The following is an 8,446-nucleotide window of genomic DNA, read 5'->3' as shown; positions in this document are numbered from 1 at the left end:
ATGAAAATTTTCAGATGCACCTGCAGGGGTCTCTGATTCCTTCTTCCATGGATCTCATCCCATTAATAATGAATACTTGACTCTCTTACTATCTCTGGTCCCTACCTTTGTAATAGTCTCAACTTTCTTGAACAAAGTTCACTGGAGGGCTTTCTAATATTAAAAATTATCACTTGATTCTAGTCTTACTCACGACATATTTTCCATTGTTTTCTAACTTTTCTACATATTCTGAGAATTTTCTCATTTGTGTATTCATGTGTGCACATATAAGTGCCTCTGTGTGTATGTGCATGTTTATATCTATGTACGCAAAAGCCTCAAGCTCTTATTCAGTAATCTTGCTCATGATTGGTATTCCACCTTTTGGCTGGTTAATTATAGATAGTGTCTCAAAGCCTGGTCTGCCCAGGCTGGATGCAAACTGAACTTCCCAGACTGCTTTACATTCTTAGGTATTATCTTTCCGGGAGTATCAACTTTTAAACTAGAAACATTTTTGCAAGTATAAAGACTAAGCTGTAATCCATATTTTTAACTCAAGAATTCATATAAGGATAGATGAACGTACACATTATATATCCTGAGTGTACACTGTTAGAAATGTGATCACAAGCTGAGTGATATTAAGATCTGAGGATTGGGGATTAAAGCCAACCTGGGTAGGAAAATCCTGGAGACTCTTTTCTCAAGTAACTACTAGAAAACTGGAAGTGGCACTGTAGCTCAAGTGGTAGAGCATTAGCCTTGAGTTGAGTATCAGAGGGACAGCGCCCAGTCCCAGAGTTCAAGCGCCACGAAAAACAACACAAAAAAAGAATATAAGAAAAGAAAAGAAAAGAAATGTGATCTTAGGTTCATTGCTAATATTATCCCTGTTCTCTCAAGATGGACTCTTTTTCCAGTTAAGTCCATACTCTTATATCTGACTTACATTGGAAACAGAATCATTCTTCCATTCTACTTTTTACCAATTTACGTGATTAGCAAGCATGATTTAGAAAGAGAGTGACCTCATGCTTCATATTCCACTTAGGAGTAATGCTTTCTCTATATCACTCCCATAAATCTACATACTGGACTTGGCTTTATTGTTTCAATTTTGCCTTATTTGTAGAGTCTCCTATATTGTATTGAACCCTTATACTTAAACACAGAATTTCTCTTTCTATTATTGCTATTGTGTCTCTTACTGTTAAATCATATACACTTGGGAAATTAATGCACAGCACATACATTCAGAAAAAATGACCTGAGAACCTTCTTCCCATTTAAAATTCACCTTAATTTACAGAGGAAAAAGAAGTTTGAACTCAATGTACTCATGGATAATGTATTCATAAGCAACATAAATTTAATATTTTCTGTTTACTAAGTTGTCTCTGAAACACATGTTACCTCATGTTCAAAGGTGTCCTTGTGCTATTTCAATGAAGCCAGAAAACATTCATTTTATCTGGAGCAGCACCATAGATTGTTACTGGAAGTAAGTGGAAGTTACTGATACTGGATGTGGAAACTGATCCCAGGAGAGGAATTGAACATAAAGGAATGACAAAGTTCAAGTTAACTTGTGCTTTCCTTATACTGTACAAGAAAAGAATACAAGGCTTGAAGGAAACTGTGTCCCTGACTTTTTTGAGTGTTCTTTACTCATATAAAACTTGTCTGTAAACTTCTAGTTGAAAGTATTTAAAAAGGAAACAATGTGCCATTTGAAGGCCAGCATAGAACTAAAGGAAATAACTTTGTTTTAAAAGTGTTCTACTGCAAAGAAACAAAGATATGGAGGTTTTAAAGCGTCTTATGGATGCATGTTTCACTCCTGAAATGATTCTCTTGTTGCAGGAGTCAGTTATCAATTCCTTTAGTCTGGTCCTGAGTTTTCCATAGCAATAAGTATTACAAAACAGGAGGATCCATTGAGTATGATCAGCAAAATCAGCCTCTTCTCAGACCAGTACTCCTGTAAGGAGGGTCCCAAAGAAATACCTGGATTTTGTTTTGTTTGCTTGTTTAGTTGGTGCTGGTTCTGGGGCTTGAACTCAGAGGCTGGACCCTGCCCCTGTACAATTGTCTTTCCTGCCACCTGCCCACAAAGCTAGTACTCTACTGCTTTAGCCAAAACTCCACTTATTTGGTGTTTAAATATGGATAAAAGTTTGAAAGAGTCTCCTTCTTCCTGGGTTGGCTTTGAACTAAGACAGTAAGAAAGTCAAGTGACATCAACTCTATGGACTTCTCTTTTGAACCAAGAAATATTAGATGAAGTTTATTATAAAGATAATATTTGACAATTTTAAAAGAAGAGATTATGTCCAGCAAATAAGCCATAACTTAAATAACTCAGCAAAAGTAGGTGCACTGAATCATTTTGGAATAATTTTCTCTGTTTGGGAGGATTACTATTGACTTCATCAATACTTTGGGGGAAAGTTAAAGTCTTTTTTTTTTTTAATTCTAGCTGATTTTTTAATGAGTCATGAGCACATTAAGATATTTCTTTTTTTTTTTTAATTTAATTTAATTTTATTTGTGAACATACTGTTCAGAGGAGTTACAGTTACATGGGCAGGATAATGCGTACATTTCTTACCAAGCATTGCAGCCTCCTCCTTTGTTTACCCTTCACATCCCTTCCCAGCCTCCCCCCTCCCCCCCTAATCCCAATCCTTCTCCTTCCCCCCCTTCCCCCCTTCCCCCCCCCCGCACTAACATTGTAAAGCTCGTTTTGGACCTGACAACTTGTACTTCTCTCCCCTATGACCCAGCAATCCCACTTTTGGGCATTTACCCTAATGTTTACAAACAAGACCACACTAAAGCTACCAGTACAACTAAGTTAAAGTCTTATTTGCACTTTTTGTTGGTTGTGGGACTTGAACTTGGATCCTGGACGCTGTCCTCAGCTCTTCAGCTCAAGTTGAGCACTCTACCACTTTAGCTACAGCACCACTTCTGGGTTTCTGGTGGTTAATTGAAGATAAGGGTCTGATGTACTTTCCTTAACAGGTTGGCTTGAACCACAATCTTCTGGTCTCAACCTCCTAAGTAGCAAGGATTACAGGCATGAGCCACCAGCACCCAGCTCATATTTGCATTTAGTGCAGTAAATGACACTAAGTAGACAAAGAATGGAAATCTGAATCAAATGATGTGACATTGCAGCTTTTCAGAATAATTGAGGTAGCAATAAATATGTCCTCCTTTTCCATTTTGTTACATTAATGACTCATGAGCTATGGGACCCTTACATTAGCATCCTCTTCCATCTGTGTAGGTGTATTTAGTATCAGGAAGTGTTCATAGAGAAATAGAGAAAGACTGAGATTTTTAGAGAGCAAGGGAAATCAGATATGAAAGAACAGCATAGAAGGAGATACATTTATCACACAGAGATTAAGAACTAGCCTAAGAGATTTAGAATGCTAAAGACAATGAAGAATAAGCCTAATTGATAACTAGTTCTTCAATAACCAAAAATGGTTCCCTGGAATGGTTTCTGCTATACCTTAGTTACTATCATTTATTCCTTCCATCTGGAGTTACTCTTTCTCTTCTGTCACAACTGTTAATTAGCCTTTGCCATAACTGGCCAAAAAGTTTTCCAAATCTCACTTAGACTACCCTTCTCATTGTGATTAGCAGTGACCACTCAAAAGTCTGGAATCCTTGAATTTCCAGAATTAATCTTCACCTGACATCTAAGCACATTCCTGGTATTAATTTCCGTTACCTAATGAACAAAACTTTTTTTTATAACACAGTATCCTAATATAGGTAAAATACATGAATTAGCAACTATTGTCAGGTATCAGTATGGAAAGAGCAATTATATATTCCAAGTATGGGCTCTTTATTTTGCATTTAATAACTAAATGTTTGTTGTTGTTTTTGTTTTGCCAGGCCTGGAGCTTAAACTCAGGGATAGGGAATTATTCCTCAGGTTGTTTTTTCTCTCAAGGCTAACACTACCACTTGAGGCACAGCATCACTTCCAGTGTTTCTTTTTCTGTTTATGTGGTACTGAGGAATTTAACCCAGGGTTTCATGCATGCTAGGCAATCAGTGTACCATGAAGCCACATTCCCAGAGCCCTAAATAACTTTCTTAAGATGATATTACATTTTCATTCCATAGATTTGTATCATAATTTTGGCCAGAAATTTTTGCCAGAAAAGGACGTAGAACACAATACTAAGTCCAATAAGGCTAGATGGAAAATGAATAACCTTATGGTCTAGCCATGGCACAGAGGGGCTTACCTCATGAAGCTGGTACAACAGACTGAGCGAGAGAGCTCCTAACCCACAGCCCACCTCCAGAATGAGAAGGCCAACTTGGTTCCAGCCACATGGGGACGCTGGACCACCTCTTCCAGCACCCATTCAATAAGTTCCTCTGTGTGTGTGTGTGTGTGAGAGAGAGAGAGAGAGAGAGAGAGAGAGAAAGAGAGAGAGAGAAATACAGAAACAAAGACAGAGACAGAGACAGAGAGAGAGAAAGAGAAAGAGAGAGAGAGAGAAGGTCAGAATTACACTTAAGCCAGGTGCCGATGGGTCAGGACTATAACCTTAACTACACAGGAGGCTGAGATATGAGGATCATGGTTCATAGCCAGCCCGGACAGGAACATCTGTGAAACTCTTATTTCCAAAGAACCAGCAGAAAACCAGAAGTGGTGTTGTAACTCAAGTGGTAAAATGCTAGCCTTGAGCTGAGGAGCTCTGGGACAGCGCCCAGGCCCAGAGTTCAAGCCCCACGACTGACAAGAAGTGGACTTCGCACCACAAGAAGTGGACTGAATAGCACCCACTGTCCTAGGGAGCATGGCAGAGAAGTTAGGCTGAGCTTCCTGTTAGCAGGATGTCATGAGTAGGTCACCTGGATTCTCCATGCCTCGTTTTCGCCAGCGGCAAAACTGAATACAGTAAAGGATCCCCTTCCTCAGGTGGGTAGGGTAATGAAGAAAGACAGCCATGTTTTGTTTTATAATCACACGCCTGTTGCACGATCTGAGCCCTTTCCAGGTAACTTTCTGTCATATGCTCACAGAATTGCTGAGAACCGTATCTGACAGAAGCTCCCTCTGTGCCTGGCCCTGCTCCAGAGATTCCTCTATATTAATCCCTTGTTTCCTGACAACTGTCCCGTGAGGAGATTGAGGGCCTATGTTCGAGGCCCAACCCAGAGCTTCACCTGTGGTCATGAATTGGCTGCCGTGGACTGAGTTAGGGACAATCCATATAAACCAATGACTGAGCATGGCTCCACATGTCTACCATCGCAACTACAGAGGACCAGGCCTGGTGGCGCATGCCTGCCACAGATAGGAGGACCTCCATCCAGCCCAGCCTGAGCACATATTAAGTCTCCATCTCGGAAATGCCCAAGACAGAAAAGCTTGGCTCTCATGGTAGAAGACCTGACTGGCAAGCCTAAAGCCTTGAGGTCAAACTCTAATATACCAAAAAGAACCAAAGGCCCAGTGCCAGAGGCTCATGCCTATAATCCTACTAATCAGGAGGCTTAGATCTGAAGATCACAGCTGAAGACTTAAAATAGGGTTGGCCTCTCCCATCAGACATCCTGATGAGAAGACCTAGAGTCTGACCTACACTGTTGCTCTCCATACTAGCAGGGCTCATATCCTTACTAAGTGCTGGCCATGATCTTTGTCCCCTTGGCAAGCCACCAACCAGGCCCAAGGGAGTACACAACTCCAGGCCACAGAGATCCCTTGTTCTTGTAATTAAACAGTGCTGAGTCCCCTTCAAGCATCTCACCCTTCCAGGCACCCAGAACTCAGCTGCAAAGCCCATGCACTCCCCAAAAATAGCAGGTAGAAGTTACCAAAGCATCCAGCCTCCTTGTTACAACCCACTTCTACATACATACACACACACACACACACACACACACACACACACACACACACATCCAGACCGGTAACAGAAGACTCGTCCATGCAGCACCTGCAATTTACCAACTGATCACTCACCTGAGCACAGTCAGTCTATACAAGGAGAAAGATGATCTCTCTCTGTCTCTCTGTGTCATTCTCTCTGTGTCTCTCTGTCTCTCTGTCTCTCCTCTCTGTGTCTCTCTGTGTCTCTCTGTCTCTGTGTCTCTGTCTCTGAGTCTCTGTTTTTTTTCTCTGTCACACACACACACACACACACACACACACACACACACTCAGAGCAGTGCCTCTCCTGAGTTTGTTAGAGACCAGATGGACCAGGAGTACCAGCAGAACCTGGCAGAGCTGGGAAATGTGATCACTCCATAAGAACTGTTGCCAGCTGGAGGAGGAGAGGACAGGCTGGGTGTATGTGTGGGGGGAGGATGCTGCTCCCAGATATTCACCTTTTGCTATGACCCCCAGCAACCTCACCTCCCTACTGAGCTTTTCTGGGACCCTCTTCAGGTGAAAGGGTGACTGAGCACAGAAGACAAGGGCTCACACAGCAAGCGGGGCCTATCTTCTGCATTCAACACCCCGACCCCCAGAAAATAGGAAAAGACTCCAGAAGGCAGGTGTGGACATGCTTCTCCCCAACTCAGACTAAAGCCACCAGGTTCCCACCAGGGAGAAAAAGGGTGGAGATGTGCTGCTGTGTGGCTCCCACAGCTCCAGGCCAGGAGCTCTGTAGTGCCCACTCCTCATTCAACCCTGTATCTCCCTGTTTCCTGGGACACTGGCCACTATGGATGGGGGTTGGATTGTCGGGCCAACACACACCTTCACCCCTGGGATGCATTTGTGGCAGAGTCCTGGCTGGACTGTTGGGCATGGGGGAGGCGCAGGTCTAGGTCTGTGGGGGGAGGGGAATGGGGTCGCAGGGTGAGGTCCTGTGAGGCAGCCACTCACATGTGCTGCTAGGAGAAGCTGTTGGTGGCTGCTCCAGGTGGGGCAAGCAATGATGGCAGAGCCTTGGTGGACACTCAGGCCTGGAGCAGAGAACAGGGGGGCCAGGACCAGGTCAGGGCTGCAAACCGGGTGGTGATGCACCATTACTTGAGGACTCCAAGAGGCACCTCATGTCCGAACCAGCAGCACCAGTTTTGAAACGCTGCTCCAGAGGGAAAGAGGGTAGGGGGCTGGGGCCCTGCCAGGCATGTGGTGGGGCTGAGCAAGGCCTCTCCTCCTAGGCCTCGAGTCTCTTGCTCACCACTCAGCCACCTCTACCTTCCTCAACTCTTGCTAGTGGTGTCAACCAACAAAGAGTATCCAGGTGCTACCAGGCAACATGGAATGTGGGCGTGCCCACCATTCTTGTATCCCATTGGTCAAAAAGAACCATGACGGAATAGGGGTGTGGCCGGAATCCTGTGATGCAGGCAAATGGATGGAGTCAAGATGACAGCAGCTCCTTTCCCAGGAAACTCTGTCCAATCCAGTTGGGGAAAAGATGATGATCTGCTTTAGCCAGATGGCTGCTCAGATTGTTGGGTATGTCTGTATGTTGCCAGTCCCGGTCCTTGAACTCAGGATCTGGACACAGTCCATGAGCTGCTTTTGCTCAAGGCTAGCCCTTTACCACTGGAGCCATACGGCTCTACTTCTGTCTTTGTTGGCACTGTAATTGGACAGAGGTCTCAACGACTTTCCTGCCTAGGATGACTTTGACCATGATCCTCCTATCACAGCCTTGTAAGTATCAAGGAGGACTGCTGAGACCCACTGGAGCATGCCTAATCATTGGTCTTGCTGATGTTCTTGGACAGACCTTTGAGTTCCCTATCGTCGGGTTGTACAGGTGGGAGCTGGAGCCCACAGTTTGAATCCTGGTCCTGCAACTTCCAAATCACAGGAGATCCGAAGAAACTCATTCCTATTCATATGATTACCAATGGAATGTGATGTATGTCATGATTAAATGGGCAGTTCTTGAATGATTCTAGGGTAAAATTACACACAATTATAGAACACTGATCAATTCTAATTAATACTTTATGATGCATTTAAACAATTACGTTCATTAAACGGAGGCATAATGGAATACCTAAGAACTGGGCATCACATAGCATAAAGGTGTCATTTTTTCTGCCAGGCCTGGGATTTGAACTCATGGTCTGGTAACACTGTTGCACAGTGTGGGAAGGGGAAACTTGCCTCTTTGAAGTCAAGAAATTCAAGTCTGTTCCTTAGGCCTGAAATCAATCTCCACAACTAGAAAACATCCTATTTGTGTACATCTTAAATATATGATTTATCTTTATATACATATGTTGACTACATATTGCGTTCAGTGTAGTTATTCACCTTACTTTTTGTTTTATTCATGTCTTGACTGTTTATTTTTTTGCCTATTATGAGACATAGAAGAGTGATTACATTGATTACATAGGATATAGGTCTGCATATGTTTTTCACTTCATACCTGACACCCAGGACTTTCACAGAAAAGGAAAACATGTGTCACCATCAGCTTCTTACTCC

Source organism: Dipodomys spectabilis, unplaced genomic scaffold (assembly GCF_019054845.1).
Source record: "Dipodomys spectabilis isolate Male_0828 unplaced genomic scaffold, ASM1905484v1 ptg000012l, whole genome shotgun sequence".
Taxonomy (NCBI): Eukaryota; Metazoa; Chordata; class Mammalia; order Rodentia; family Heteromyidae; genus Dipodomys; species Dipodomys spectabilis.
This window is presented reverse-complemented; position numbering follows the sequence as displayed.